We start from the raw sequence: 16,525 nt of genomic DNA on the forward strand, positions 1-16,525 counted from the left end.
AGAAATAAAGGTTCTAAACTTTTGTCACCGAAGGAGAACCCTTCCTCTTGAACCTCAAAAAATGGTTCTTTAATTTTTGAGAATCCTTAAAGGTTCTCTAAACATGCTAAAGAACCGAAACGGTTCTGTATCACATTTTTGGGGCAATTTTCGAAGGTTTAGAACCATAAGGGTTCCCCTGAGAGGACAACTTTAGAACCTTTTCAGAACCTTTAGCACAAGTCAACAGTCAATGTGGAATAAAAACTCAAGTATACTCATTATAGCTTATGATGTCACATCGTATGTTTAATAATGCAGAACATGTTTTCACATTATATCAATAATATAAACGCTAATTTTAGGCTAAAGACTCCCAAATGCTTGAGTTGAGAAGTGACGTCACCGCCGTTTGTACAGGGAATGTCATTCCAGCAAACACAATATTTAAACGTTATAAACTTGTTATAAACGCGTTATGATTTTGGTAAAACGTTTTAAACGGGTTATATAAAGGTCATGAGAACATCTTTAACGATTAATATGAAAAACACTAGGCCTATTATATACAGCAACATTTTAAAAATGTTGTCAAAATGTTATCGCTCAATATTTTTGACAAACATTTATGCTTGCATGGTGCAAAATATTTTGTCAACACTTAATGTTAAAATGTTTTGCAGCAAGTTTTCAAAACTGTTCTTACTCGACATTTAAACGTGAGGTCCTGACTTTTGTTAATAATAATTACCAATTAATTAACACTTTTAGGGCCTGATTCCAACATGTGCATGCTATACGTGTGTACATATAAATGCCATTATGGAATGTGGGCCTACTTCTGGATATGATGTTTCAAGTTCCGGGGGAAGGGGAATATAGGGGGTGGGAGCAAGTGAGTAGTAAATTTCATGCTACATTTTTACGTTTTCTGTTTTATCCCGAAACCCTTTGCTTGCAATTCGATGCGCACATCGTCATTGCACACGTTAAGCTAAATTTATACTCCATCGCTGGGTGCGATTGGTATTTGACCAATGGGGTACCGCGCTATTCCCAACGAAACAAAAAGCGCTTTACCTCATTTGCTAGAAACAATCGCTATCGCTCAGGTATGATATTATAAATTCAGCTTTAGGCTGGTCGAGGGCGCGCCGATGCGCAGTGACGCTGTATGCATAGACATGACGTATACATCCTCTGTCAATTGGTAAAGACTTCGGAATTATCAAAATGGTAATTTTGTCTCCAGGCGTGCACGGAGCCAAATAGAGCCCTAAACACTGGCCTCCTCAATTTTCTAGATTGAAACCAAGGGATTGATATGAAAAGTAAGGTACAGGCCTAGGTTTTTTTTTTAATAGTACAGCACACACCCCAGGGGGGGGGGGGCTACTCAAGTTTCCCAGCGTACACGTGCGTGACCAGAGACTTTCAAAACATACCCTAAACAGGAATTTACTACCTTTTATATTACTGCGGTTTTGCGCAACAGATTTTACCCCCTATACAGGTTTGTACCCAAAAGATACCCCTAAGCAGGATTTATCTGAAAGGTACCACAGCCTAGTTTTTGACAAAATAAACCCTTAGTACATAATTTATTGTTGTTTATAAGTTTGATATTTGCTTGATTTCAACAGCTACATTTATTTGAATAATTTGAACACCCTAAATTTTTATTTAGTGTTCGGACGGTCGGTGTCTCAAATCTATTACCCGCGGAAAGGTCCATCGCAGCAACAGTCGGAAGGCAGACGAAATTTACGTACAGTTGGCGTGGCACCACACAGACCGTATGGTACAACGAGGACGAAATGATAGGAATACTTCTGAGTGCATCTATAAGCATCGCAATGAGGGCAATAGTCTCCTTCGTTTCTGTAAAAACAAAATACAATAGAAAATTTATTTTGTACACAATTAGAGACCGTTCAATATTTAGGCCTATGCGTAGTTTTAAGAGGGAATAAATAATGATCCGATTTTTTTTTGGGGGGGGGGGGGTGTTCTATCTCTTTCTTTTTACTTGAACCATGATTGAGGAATGTTAAGGTTTAAATGGAGAAAAAAAAGGGGGGGGCAAAGGGGAATCAAAACATTTTGAGCGGACGCGAAGGAGGAACGCGAAATGCTTGTCGATTTTTTGGGTCAAAACTTCCAATCCCCCAGGCCTACATATTGAACGGCCCCAAGCTAAGTAGCTAGGCAGGGGCGTGTCCAGAAACCGGGACCCCGGGGGCTGAAGTCTGAACCTAAGTCTAGGCCTATTATATGCATCTATTTATAGGAATATTTTCCATTCAGCTCCATTCTTGGGAAATTTGATCGAAAAAGTGGCTATAAAATGCGTTCAAATTTCCTTCAAAATTTGTGAAATAGGCCCATGGATCCACTTTTGGGGCGCTTTTTTTCTCTCCTTTTGATTTTAGGGGGTACTATGCCCCCCTACCCCCACTGGCTATACCACTCTCACTCCCTCTCCCTCCCTCTCTCCCTTTCTCTCTCTCTCTTTAAGACCCGGGGTGCAGCCCCAAAGCCCCCCCGGGCACGCGCCTGCTAGGTCTTACAACAGCAGTTATAGTTATCGAATGCTTTTTTTCAAATCAATCATAACCATTCCTAGGTAGGTCCTTCTCAGGAAAAAACTACTGCTTTTTCATACCAAAACCATACTTGGCATGTATGTTACTTTGGATGAAAGAAGTAAAATAAGTCTTAAGGCTATGCTTTGGGTCACCTCAATTTTTCCTTAAATCCAAAATGGCGGCCAAAATCACCCAAATCCACTAAAATCCCTAAAAACGCATGTTTACACTCTTAGAATGTTATGGAACTATTTCATTTTACCTTCAACTTACATACACAATATGTAACGCATAACACAAAAATAGTTGATTCACTAAATGGACTCACCGTTGACCCAAACCAACCTGACCCAACTCAATATTTACCTTGATATATATGATAAAATTACACATTGAGTCCATGTGTCGTTATGGTCATAGTTACTCGGTCATACATGTAGTACACAAGTACTAAAACTTCAAATGTGCTTGTATGTTCATTCAACCATGATCATCAAAATAACAGACTCAACAAAGTGTACTTGAGTCCAATTCGCGAACGGATCATTTCATGCTAATTTAAAACCAGGCGGCGAATGGCATGATAGAGCCGGCAACTTGTGAAACCGCCCGGCCGTATAGCATTTTCCATACTCGGTTAGTTTTGTGGGGTTCATTATCGAACCCCAACGGTTTAGCGTGTATTTATATTATACTGCCAATAAAGTATCCTTACACTTGGAACAATAATCACAATTTCAAAACTGAACAATATTGGGGTTAATTTGTTTTTTAATAGATGCACTATCTAATCATGCACATTATGACACCACATTGAATCCAATGTGACTTTAAGAAGCAAAGTTACAAGCATTTGATTAGAGGAAGGTCCAGTTTTAAAAGTGACAAACGGGCCTTTTCAAAACGCCACAGACTAGACATTTGGTTTGAGAGTGGTGAATGGCTAATTTATGCGTTTGGCTTGAATGAAAGTTATGAAAAGTACAGAGAAGTAAAAACTGAAATAAAATCTGCTTTAAATAACGCTTCATTGAAGAAACTGTGTTGTCTCTTTGTTGCGATTGTTGGAATCTTTTTGCGCCTTGTATAGACCAGTTTGTCATTTTTAAAACTGGACCTTCTTCTATTCAATTGCTTGTAACTTTACTTCTTGAGGTCACATTGGATTCAATGTGGTGTCATAATGTGCAGGATTCGATAGTGCATCTATTAAAAAAACAAATTTTCCCCAATATTGCTCAGTTTTGAAATTGTGATTATTTTTCCAAGTGTAAGGATACTTTATTGGCGCAGTATATTTATTAACATAGGCCTATTTGTTTGTGATATTTCAAGCGTTTTAAAATTTCAAAATAATCCCATTCAATTACACGGTTGACGATGAAAATTTACTGTATTTAGAGAATGCAATGCGACCACCACCTGTTTAAAACAGAATGTGTGTACCATGGAGCTATTAAAGATGGAGAAGCAATAGATTATGTAACGCATTGTTCACTTGTGCCGATTTGAAATCTGACAAGCTATTCATCGAAAGGTACCTTTTGTTTGGGACAAAGGGCTTCCGCCATTAAATCGGTAAGCTGGCCCGACAGTGTTTTAACGCTTTACCTAGCAGGCTACTGTCAATAAGTGATCAAACGAAAGTCGCGTGAAAGCGCCTATTGGAACGAAAAGTACCTATTGTTACCATAAAACTCAAGGGTGTGATTGAGTAACCGTAAGCACAAAAGGCACACATTAGCCGCTGAAGTACAGTTCGTTGTCACCCTACTGAATTTAGGTGCTTCATTTAAATAAATTGAATGCGCTTGCTGAATGATTACACATCAAGGCTGCCATGTCTGCATGTCTATAGTACTGTATAATGGTAATAGCTACGTATACATGCAACATATAATAAGTATACCGGTATAGGCCTATATAAAAGTTGTTTCACAAATTGACATTTTATTTTATTTTAAGAAGGAGAATGTCATAAACAGTGGCGTACTGAAGGGAGGAGCTCTTCTGTGAGAGGTCTTGGGAGGGATGAGGGAGGTAGAGGTGGAGGAGGGATATGAAGAATGAGAGGGGGACTGGAGGAAGAGAGAAAGAGGAAGAAATGAAGAGAAATAAGTAAATAGATGTAAATAAATAGAAAGGTAAGGAAAATGATAGGAATGAGAGGGGACAAAAAGTAAGAGGGGATTGAGAAGGGAAGGGTGATAAGAAGAGGGAGTGATACTTTAGCAAGGAAAGAATAAGTACAGAGAAAGGAAAAGAAAGGAATGACAAATAAATGTATGCCTTATAATAATTATTATAGAAACTAAACACAGCCCCCCACATAGGCCTAACACTAACAGTACTTTAGGCAGCCATTCGATGGTGTCAATGCCTTTATGCGTTACGTATTTAAAATGCCCAGTCAGATGTATTTTACACCTGCCAAGCACAAGTCACCCAATTTCGAAAATTGGACGTTGAATGTACACTCTCATGAATATTGATTGGCAACATTTTTCAATATGTCAGCGCTCAAATCGGACACAATAGAACAATAGACCATTCAGTGCGTTGGTGTGTATACCCGACCTCTTGGATGTTGTTCTACCATTGGCCGTGGGTACCTTTTCAGTCCAAAGTGAGGTCATAAGAAAAAGGCAAATTTGCCGAAATTTCGCATGTTCAGCTGAATTTGGTCAATAGCAGACCACTTTACAAAGTACCGGCCCTTTTTAAAGGGCAATATCTCAGCAGCATCTAAATCAGCGACCTTCTTATCACATAGAGTTAATAACCAGCTGGTTATAAATGAGCAACTGCAAAAAATATCCACTCATTTTATGTCTAGCAAAATATTTGATGATAAGATAATGGATAATGAAATATATGTAATGATTTGTAGATTAAGGTCTAATATAGGCCTAAAACATGCCCTCAACTAGGGGGGGGGGGCGGAACGGGTACCCACGACCAATGGTAGAATAACATCCAAGAGGTCGCGTGTTTTTCTGTTTTAAATTAGCATGGAATGACCCGTTCGCAAATTTGAGCGCCATTTTGGATTCAAGTACACTTTGTTGAGGCCTCTGCATTTATAGCTATTTATTTTGATCATCATGATTCAATGAACATACAAGCACCTTTGAAGTTTTAGTACTTGTATATTATGACCATAACGACGCATGGACTCACTGTGTCAGAAGTATCATAGTCATATTGAGTTGGGTCATTGGTCAACGATGAGTCCATTTTAAGGATGAAATCAAAACTCAAAGGATGAAAAAAAGCACGGCGCCGTCCGGTTGCTATTGTTCTAAACAATTGGAACCGGGCGGAACTAGGTGGAACCGGCGGTTAACCACCGGTCGAGTTTCGACTTTATCCCTTAGTGAATTACCTATTTTTGTTGTGCGCATATGTTATCCGATATCATACATTATTATGTTTTGATGGATCCAAGTTGTGATAATATTGGATCCAAAACATAATAATGATAAAATGGATGCTTTACGCCCAATATTTATTGTCTCGCTATGAGTTGTAAAATATTGGACTCGACTACGTCTCGTCCAATATTTTAAAACTCATAGCTCGACCAATAAATATGGGCTCAACCGATCCAATTTTATATCAATATTAGGGCCTAGTCGCAAAATAGAACACAATTTGTAACCTAGGATTTACATCATGCGCTTGAAAAAATACAATAACTGTAACCTATAATTATTAACACCACAGAATGCATATTCGTACTTTTTTGATGGTATATATCGAACAGACAATTTATTAGTTCTGTGAAAGTAGTATTTCTAGTATTTGAGCGTGCACTTTTTCGTCCTGAAAATTGGGCGCGTTGCATGGACTTAGACATGATGTGAAATCAGCATATTTCAACGTAGCATCTGCGTTTTATTTTACGTTGGAATCCCATGGGAAATCGCAATGTCATTTTTTGTACGCAAAGTATCTATCACACACATTTCAATGGGCAATCTTTGCGTATGAATATTGCGTTTAAATTAAGTCCATTTTTAACACATCGCTGTATCTTTATTATAATGATTTGTTACAAACAAAAAGGATCATAATAATAATTAGACTTTCCTTCGTATGTTCATTATCTTTGACTGCCTTTAACATATTGTTATATATATATTATTATATATTATATTATATTATATTATATTATATTATATTATATTATATTATATTATATTATATTATATTATTATGAAATGGACACATTTTGTGCATTTTCAACGATGTAGGCCTATCTACGTCGATTTCGCATGCACGTGGGATATCTTCAAAAATAGCTAAATACATGACCTCGCTTCGATATACAGGAGAGTGGTTTTGAATAGATCAACGTACGTCCGATGTCTACGTTTGGAAATCGCAATATCTCTATTGCCAAACTACCATTAACACTACTAATAATGCAGAATACTTACGTGCATCTGCAGGAGTAGAAAAATTGCCATAATGATCCGCCATTCACTGGTATCCATACACCGTTGTAAGCATCAATGAGAGTATTGACTCCAAACGCAATATACCACGGGGTCCAACGGCATTGCGTTCCGCAAGGCTCTCCATCACTGACAACAGTGTCTACATCTGCTGTTTCATGTGCAAATCTGCCACCGACATCTGCTGTCATGAAACTTACTTGTGGATTTCTTTCTGCATATGCTTGGACCACTTCATCCCTGCAAGCAAATAATAGATGTGAATCAATTTCCTATATATATATATACAGTAAGCCAAATAATTAAGGTACCAGTTACGTTCACCCCTGTAGGACTAATTGGAACCAACAGCCAATATAGCTGCATCTTTTAGCTTGAATTTAAGACCTCATTCGTTGAAATTGTTCGAGAAATAAGGACACGACGATCCAAAAACCCAAGGAAGATGCAAATTTAAAAGAAGAACAGAAGAACTGCATGGCGCCGTGCTTTCATTTCACGAAAAACTACCGTCGTGCTTTCAATTCATTGACAAAATTGCAACTTTTTCTTCATTAGGTTTTGGATCACCGCATACTGCAGTTATTGTCCATTTTCCTCATCATTGACGCGTGACCTCTCATATAGTGCATGTTATAGCCTATGGGCATTGTGTGAAAAATAACCGGCCAATATTTAAAGTATTCTCTGAAATTCTAGAAAATATAGTTTTGTAACATGTCCTAAATTTGTAGCTAATTTAGGTGTTTGGAAATATTCGCACTTTGGTGTTTTAGGAAGGATTATGTAAACGACAGATAACACCAAAAATATGAAGAAATTATTTCCAAACCGTGTTAAGTCTGCAACCATTAAGTTTCTCATTTTCAAGAATGCTGGTTAACAATATGCACACTATTGTCTCATTTCGTACACAAAGGCACACAGTATTGTTACATTTCGTTTGCTTTATTTCGTTTGCTTTAAAAATGTTATGCTCATTGGTAGTGAGCCTAAGTTGCGTAATGATAAATGCTCTGCTTTTTTAGTTTCCATTGATGATTGTCAACTTGTAAGAGTTCATAGTGCCAAATGTCTTGGTGTAAAGATAGATTCTAAATTACTTTGGCACGATCATGTTAATTCAGTCATACAGAAATTATTTTGTAAAATAGGACTCTTGAGACGTCTAAAAACATTTCTTGACGTTCGCACTCTTAATGTTTTATATAAGGCTCTTATCCAACCGCAGTTCGACTATTGCAGAGTAGTTTGGTTTGGTCGCTTCAATGAAGATGTAGGCCTATACGTAAATTATGTGTTTTACAATTGAAAACAAAAGCTTGTTTTTCGTTGTGTTCTACTAATTTAAATTAGTAAAATAAACTGCTTGAGCGCATGCTACCAGGTTTACGATGTCTTACGATATATGTATACTAAGCAGACGTATGCGAGACTCGTAAATGAAGGAATTATAGTTGTGGAGTATAGGTCCTACCAATTGGATTTGGAAGTTCTACGACAATGCAACATTTAGTACAGCATCGATGGTTCGTAAACGCTGTCATCGCGGCGTTTACGAACTCGTTGTACCATTTGGTTTTACAAATCTCTGGTGGTTTTACGATGTTTTAAACATTCCCGCTGTTTCGATCATGTGCTCGTGCTTGCAGACGACTGATCGAGTAGCGGTTGTGCAGCGACAAACTTGAAAGTGGAAAACTATGCTAACAGATAATATTTCAAGTTATTTCTCTCAAAATGAGCACTAGATATTGTATTGATGGTGTAAGCTTCTTTTTGTATGATCAGAAATGCTGTGCCACATGTACAGTGTGGTCGTAAAGACTAAAAGTCATGATGCTGTGTCACATCGCATGTAATGATGTAAGCTTAAAGCTGTAAGCTTACATGCGATGTGAGGCAGTTGTGACTTTGCACACTGCACATGTGGCACCGCATTTCTTATCATACAGAAAAGAAGCTTACACCATCAATACAATATTTAGTGCTCATTTTGAGAGAAATAACTTGAAATATTACCTGTTAGCATAGTTTTCCATTTTCACAACCATCGTACATCACATTTGTACAATTGATTCGTTCGACCAGACAAACGAGTTCTAAACTTTGTTGAGCCTGTCGAACTAACCAAGATTAGTAGAAAGAGACATCGTTTTTACGATCTTATAACGTTAGTACGGCAGGTTTGAAATTCGTAAAGCGTATGCCGTACGAACAGTTTCATTGGTAAAGCAGACTTGTTCGGCATACCCAACCAATATAATAGCATCGCTAAACATGCCTTACAAATCACTAATTAGTAGAACGAGACATCGTTTTTACTAACTTTTATTTAGTAGAACTTACGAAATAATGTTTTCAGTGATATATATATATATAAAAGCGATGTGCTAGAATAATATTGCGTGCCAACTACCTTACGTCTTCTGATATAATGTTTCCTATATTAGGATGGGAATCACTTTCAAATCGTGCAATGTATTTCAAATCCCTGTTAATGTTTAAATGTCTTAACGATATATATATCCCCACAGTACCTTATCAACAGGTTTTCTTATGTACATGAAAAGCATAATGTGAACACCAGACAAGCTGCGTCCAATTTATTGGCTCTACCGCCTTGCACAAATGGTTATGACACTGTGTACTTTAAATCATCTTTTTCATACAGTGGGGTTGAGGTTTGGAATAAACTGAGTAATGATGTAAGAAGTTCAATAAATGTGCAGACTTTCAAGCAAAGTTCAAGTCTTAAATAAAAATTGAGCATGTACTTGTTTATGATGTATTTCAATTTTACTTTGAAAATTGTATATAGGCCTATTTCTGTATTTTAATTTTGTATTTAATATTTGTATAATTTATATAAATGACATGTTGAAAATTGTTGCCTTTTAATGTTATGTAAATGTATTGCAGGGCCCCATGTAACAGCTATCGGCTGAATTGGGCTACCCTGGATAAATATGAATAAAATAAATAAATAAATAATGACTTGTGAAGCCATTGATGGTTTTCATGGCATTTCTCAATGGTCACATAAACACTGTACCTTTGTCTTTCAAACAACACATGTAAAAATTATAATACACACATGATTTTAAATTACAGCAAAGGCACGTGTTTAAAATGTCCGAGAACTGCAAAAGTACAATGTGCATAGGCCTATGGCTAGTTTTGGGCCGGAATAAACACTATAGGTCCTCAGTTTGCTTTTGGTAAAATATGAGACATGGAAATGGGACGCCTGGGAACTTCAACAACTTTAGGGCTTGTATGAAAGCAACATTATTCTGCAAAAATGGTGAAAATGAAAAAGCAACTATTACAAACGACATTAATTATCTCCAAAATGAAACAGATTAAAATATAATGACTGGTCACGTGTGAGAGCTGGTACTCAGTACGATGATAACTGGCGCAAATCAAACAACAATCTGCGCATGCGTAGGTGGGATGACCGATACAACATGCTGGAAATGCACGAAAATTGCAAAATTCAATGTAAATAGGGCCTAAAATATTACAAAATGCTAAGAAAATTTTAATTTGAATATTCATATGAATTTTTATGGATGATCTCAACCTCAAATAAACAGAAAAGTTTTAAAAATAAATTTATCATTCAAACAATGGCCTCTCTCTATGTACCACTACTTTTTGTATAAATGTAACAATTGTAGAATAACAGTTATATTTTAATCACGGTTTCAAATATTTTCTAGGGAAACTCCCGTTTTAATGTCAACAGAACTGGCAAAAAAACTTAAATTTCCACGTTTGCTATTTTTGGCAAAATCAAAATGATTTCTAGAAAAAAAGCCTTGTTTTTGTCAAAAATAAAACATATTTGACCACGCATTTTAAATAAACTAAAACCTTTACAGCCCAACAAACATGGTTTAATGAACTGGAAGTTTGTGTTCAATTACTGTTCCAAAAGGCAGTATTCTGCCCCGGGGGGTATTCTCCATACTTTAATTCCAGAGAAAATATAAAATATACAACAATACCACATTTCGGCTTCTTACGGTATTTCCCGTAGCAAGAACGACTCATTTTCAGCCTCGCCAGTTAGATCATTGATTTTATGCTAATGCTGTTACGTAATCATGTGTGTGATATAAATTTTACATGTGTTGTTTGAAAGACAAAGGTACAATGTTTATGTGATCATTGAGAAATGCCATGAAAACAATCCATATATGGCTTCACAAGTCAACTCTTATTACATGCTGACCGACCCTCGTATAAGGTCAAGAAGTACGATTTCTATGGTATTTCCATGATTTCATTCCTATAGCCACGACATGTTTCTTCTTTCTTGTTTCTGCCACAAATACGACATATAAACGTGTTACCTCATGATTGGCCAAATGTAGTAGGCCCCTGATAGTCAATCAGTTTGACCAGGACTGTCAACTTTTCAGAATTGCATGGAGTGAGCAGCATAGGCGTAGATCCCGGGGGAGATGGGGATTTATCCCCCAATATTTTGCCAGGGGGATGAGCCATACAATCATCCCCCCCAATGTTGACGCCTGTATATGGGTTTCCAATCAAATTAACCCCATATTTGGCCATTTCAACCTAAAAAGTGCTAAATTTTTCGCGCTCCGCGCGAATTTATTCAACTTTTGTACAATATTTCACCAGTTTAGCTTTAATATTGCAAAATTTTTCGCACGCTTCGCGCGCATTTGTACCATAACCTTATTTTGTCGCCAAAAGGTGCTGACTTCAAGAATTTTTTTCTAACCCCATCCCCCCCAATGGCGAAAAGAAATCTACGCCACTGGTGAGCAGGGGCGTAGCAAGAGCCTCGTGGGCCATGGACAATGAGCAGTGCAGGCCGGGAGTGCAGGGCCCTTTTAACATCTCCTTTATCATGTTTATCAGCCCAATTCCTAACCCCCTTCATTTGGGGAGTGAGATATTAGAGAGTTCGCGAAATGCAGCTTGCAAATTTAATTTGACTTATAAATGTCGGGTATAAATATCATGAAAACGTTTTTAAAATGTTTTATATATGACAACACTGCAGCAAATGTTATTGTAAGTAAATATTTATGGCAAACATTTTTACAAAATATTTTGTTAAGGCCGTGTAAAATTAATATTTTGGTTCTCGTCCCTCCTCCTCAATTTCTGCGATTTGTCAGATTTTTTTTTTTTTTTTAGATTTTTCAATTTTTTTAGACTTTGGAATGATTTATGAAATCTTCATACATACAAATAAGTTTATTAGAGAACAAGCATTACTTCCAAGTCTTTTTGTGGTACTCTAGGGGGTTTATCCCTTAGAATTTCACATTTGAAAAAAAAAAAAAAAAAAAAAAAAATGCAAAAAACGACAAAGCAAAAATTTCAAGACCGAAAATACTGAAATGCTAATTTTACATTGAAAAAAAAAAAAAAAAAAAAACCTCCCTCCCTCATCAATTCATGAAAATCCTCTGGACGAGAACCAAAACATTAATTTTATACGGCCTAACACTTATTCAAATATTAAAACGTTTCGTAACAAGTTTCCAAAAATTACCTTTATATCGTTGGAGTTATCGTACAAAAACCACATTAAGGTAAAATGTCACTTTTTTGGTTGTACGGGGGTAAAATTTCAACTTGCTCCAACTTTGATGGCAAATTGTTCGGACAGGAATCATAAAGAATGTACTGTGTTCACCTACTGAGATAGAGGGCAAACAAGGTCAAATACTAGTACTACGCAAAATTGAGTTATCGTCAACACAAATGAACACATGGGTCCTGGAGCACTAACTCTATAAACCGATAACTATACCATGCGTGGCGAAGGGGTTAGTCAGTACAACTACAATGCATTGGGGAAAGGGCGACGAAAAAAACCCCATGTTCTACGGGCCCGACCGACCCAGAATTCGCGTTTTAAAAATCATGTAAAATCAGTCGTTTTGGGGCCAAAATTTATTAATTTTGGCTGAAAATGTATTAATTTTGGCTGAACATCTAAAGATTTTTTCAGAAAGTTTTAGTTTCAGATTTTTGACGATGACATTTTAGGGTAATTTTTGGTCTTTTATGGTAATTTTGGCCTCCAGAAAAAAAACACCCGACCGACCCTACTTGAAAGGTCCGTCCGCCCGTAGGGCCTATATGTAGAACAGTCATAGTTTTTTTCGTCGCCTTACCGTATTGATTATTAAGGTGTAAACTTACTCGAAGGTGCAGCCTTCAGATACAGCTTTAGCATCTACAAATACACACACACAGTGCAGATAAACAAACAGCCTGAGTCATGAAAATGAATAAAATATGGCATGAATTAAAAAATACTCGCAAAAGTGTCAAATGTGAGTATTTGTCATATCATGATGACAGAACCACGGTTGATAAACTATCATAATAATTATTTAACACAGAAGTCCATGTTTGGATTATGATATGTCCGTGGGCTGTGACTGAGACTAGTGATCAGTCCGTGGGTGTGTGTCCACGGTTCCACTCTTAAAAGTCTCTGCTTAAAAGTTAAAGCCATAATATAACATTTCTTTGCCATAAAAATGTTAGTTTTATGCTGTCAGATATATTCCTTTTACTGAGCCGAACAACTAAGGCAAAGCAACGAAAATTGGAATTAACTACCAGCGTCGATGTCGCCAATTATATATAATGTTGGTTTAATAAAGTACAATGTAATCATGATAATCGTGTAAAAAAAAAGAATTTTGAAAAATATTGAGGACATCCTCCTAGATCCTCGGCAAATGTTATAATATGGCTTTAACAACCACACACCGAATGATACGGGTTCACGGTTGTCGATGAAAACGGATGGGTGTGTGGTGTGTGTGTGTGGGGGGGGGGGTCGATATTCTCATTTAAATAGAAACACTTGCTACTGACCTAATGGGGTGTGGGTGTAGGACGGGGTGTGGGCCGTGGGTATGGGGTGATCAATGTCCTCTAAACCAAATAGAAATATCATGAATATTGGCTACATACAGGCTTGGTTTGTTGGGTGGGGTTGAGCGGCGGGGGGAAGGAGATGTGTGGTGGGGTGCGTTTGTGTCGGGGAGGGATTCGGGTGGGGTATGTCACGTATGTGTGGGGTGTGGGTGTAGGTGTAGGTGGTTTGTAGGGGGTTATAAATATTATGCATGGGGATGGTATAAAATATCAAAAAATAGGCCTAATCCGTTTTGGAGCATACTTACGATTATTTTCATGTCCATGTTTGTGTTCTTTAATTGAAATCAGTGAAAACGTATGGACAACGTATTCTGGAAAAAAGACGATAAATGAACGAGTGAGTTTACACTTAAGACCAATGTCACCTCAACAATTTGGCGTTACAAAGTGTCTTACATAATTAAAGCCATAAACAACGATATATCAAAAGTTTTCGTTCTCCCGAGAATCATCATGATGCATGACACTCTATATGAAGCCTTAGTATCTCCTTTATAGAATTCATATCATTTCTCTTGTGTGTCAGCTTTATTTGTCTCAATATTTGAGTGCAAACACCACTAGGCCATGCTCCACTCCAACCCGCCTTAAATGCATAATAATTATACGACTTCATGTCGAAATTGCCCTGTTGACCTACAAACACAACCAATTTGGCTGATTGCTTTTAGGTGTAAGTTGTGACATATGAAAACATTACAATAGCTTTAAAAAATCAGGGTTTAAAAAATGAAACAATTTCATATTACAAGATCGCTTTGTACATTAAGTCTAAAATAAAGGACCGATCGTTATTTACGGCAGGGGGAATAAGCGTTTTAGAAAAAATATCAACAAAAAAATCGCCCCCCGCGTCCGCTCAAAATTTTCAGATTACCCCATTGTTTTCTCGAATTTCTCCATTTAAAATTTAACAACCCCCCTCCTGGTTCAACGACAAATTTCGCGTTCCCCCCTCAAGACCCCAAAAAAAAAATTCGGGTTCCCCCCTCAAAATGCCCATTCCCCCTGTCGTAAATAACGATCGCTCCCTAATGGCAGTATATCAAAATGTCTATACCACGTACCAGGCCTATACCAGGCCTGCACCACTTTTTTTTCAAAATCAGCACCCCCAAACAAAATCTTGCGTACGGGCCTGGTCTATGCACTGATACCGTGACGTGTCTTGTCAAAACAATTCAACCACCAAGTCTTTTTTCGGTTTAGCATAAGAAACCATCCATGGCTACAAGGATGTAAAGCCCACTAATTTGGCAAATTTCTCCCGGTTAGAGGAGAAGTAGCATAAAAAAATGGCAATTTTAATTTTAATTAAAAAAAATTAAAAATGTATATCTTCAATACGAAAGATCAATATTTTCAAATGATACACGGCTTATAGGAAAAGTACTAAAAAGTACATATCATTAGATTTATAAAGTTTACTTCGAGGACTGTTAAAAATATCAAAAATATCAATATTTAATACTTTGCCATTAAATTTGTATTATATCGCAAATTTAAAAAATCCAAATTATTTGATATCATCAGGACATTCTTCGTATTCAGAATGCAATTTGGTATGTCTGATGTGCTCTCAGATCCCCACAAAAAAACTGTGCAAACGTTGCACATTTTACCTGAATCTATAGAAAAAATAACCACATGTATTTGAATGTGGCTTTTATGTTTGTTTGGTGTTAATGGCAATTTTAATGATTTATCCTTTACTGTATAAACAATTTCAACTTTTTTACACCATCGCTGGGATCACTTATAGGCCTTTAAGCAGCAACACATTCAGCTATCTACTGAAGATAGCATTATTCCTATACCGTAATTCTTATATCGAACCGGCTAAAGGCACAGTCCAATGAATATGAATAATATAACCTCTTGGGTATAATGTGATGTTATGTCCGTGAAAACAAGCCGAGCTTTAAAACAATGTTTTGCTGTCTCATCTCGTGAATCTCTTCTTGAATTACCATTACTTTCAAGAAATAAAAGATTTCTTTGAAGAAATAAAAGAACGGAATCCGAAATCCTAAAATAACGTGCTTAATGTCGAAGTTATCATTTTCGTTTCTTCCAAAACGATGTGTTTCATTTTCATGTCAATTAAAGAAAACAGAGAACAAATAAGCAAGCACAAAACAACAACAACAAAAACCAACAACAACAAAGGCAACCCATGAAAAAAGGTGTACTTACATAAGTTGGAGTAAACTATCTGATGGTTGTAGCAACACTGTTGCTTTCTTGATGTTCAGATAGTGAAGAGTTTGCTGGTCCGCGTCAGAACTGAACTGATCAGTGCGATGCCGCAGCTTTTATGCATTTTCTAACCCGGATTCAAAAATTAACAAACAACAACAGGTAGTCTGATCTTACGGTACAAACTTATGACGTTAATATTTTGCATAATAATAAGAATTCATTGAGTCATCGTTCTGATATTTGACAATGTTTGAAACACCTTTCATTTGACAATCACAATAAGGATATTGCTGTAGGCTATTATAGGCCTATGTCGCCGACAGGTACCATGATACTCTTCGA

At 36.9% G+C, this 16,525-nt stretch overlaps 1 long non-coding RNA gene across 1 annotated transcript; it reads right to left on the bottom strand.

The window, feature by feature from the left end:
• Positions 1-267: 267 nt before the first annotated feature.
• LOC140157383 (uncharacterized) lies at positions 268-16,319 on the bottom strand. The gene is made up of 5 exons (XR_011859671.1): positions 16,178-16,319; positions 14,227-14,292; positions 13,229-13,300; positions 7,010-7,267; positions 268-1,860 (listed from the first exon to the last, which is right to left on the bottom strand). It is a non-coding gene; the product is annotated as an uncharacterized lncRNA (long non-coding RNA).
• Positions 16,320-16,525: the final 206 nt, after the last annotated feature.

The sequence above is a fragment of the Amphiura filiformis genome, chromosome 7 (genome assembly GCF_039555335.1).
Source record: "Amphiura filiformis chromosome 7, Afil_fr2py, whole genome shotgun sequence".
Taxonomy (NCBI): Eukaryota; Metazoa; Echinodermata; class Ophiuroidea; order Amphilepidida; family Amphiuridae; genus Amphiura; species Amphiura filiformis.